This window comes from Penaeus monodon, chromosome 22, assembly GCF_015228065.2.
Source record: "Penaeus monodon isolate SGIC_2016 chromosome 22, NSTDA_Pmon_1, whole genome shotgun sequence".
Taxonomy (NCBI): domain Eukaryota; kingdom Metazoa; phylum Arthropoda; class Malacostraca; order Decapoda; family Penaeidae; genus Penaeus; species Penaeus monodon.
Window position 1 is genome coordinate 5,884,899 of NC_051407.1, and position 440 is coordinate 5,885,338.

The window sequence follows — 440 nt, forward strand, 5'->3', positions numbered from 1 at the left end:
TTGTATACCTCCCCCCCCCAGATTTCACTCACACAGTAAGACAAGAATAATAATAAAATAAACAAACTCAAAAACATTCAACATCAACTGTTCTAACTCTCCAATGTTTACTTACACCAGGTACGTCAGGTACACGGAGAAATCCCAGCTGATTTGCTCTCAAAGAGTATGGAATCGAACGGCTGAGGGAGGGACTTACTTCGGAATACACGTGGGCTTAACTGGGTCTTCATAACCGTGCGCAACAGGCTAATAACTGGCAGTGACTCGTGTATAACACAAGAAATGATACAATGCATGGAGCGGGGGGAATCGGTGAATTCTGTGATATACCAGCTGGTGTGATGTTACGAAATGACATTATATCAAAATGGAAAACAGTAGGTTCTTCTTCAATTTAGTATTTAATGGTTTAAGATTTCCGACACACTGCAGGAGCT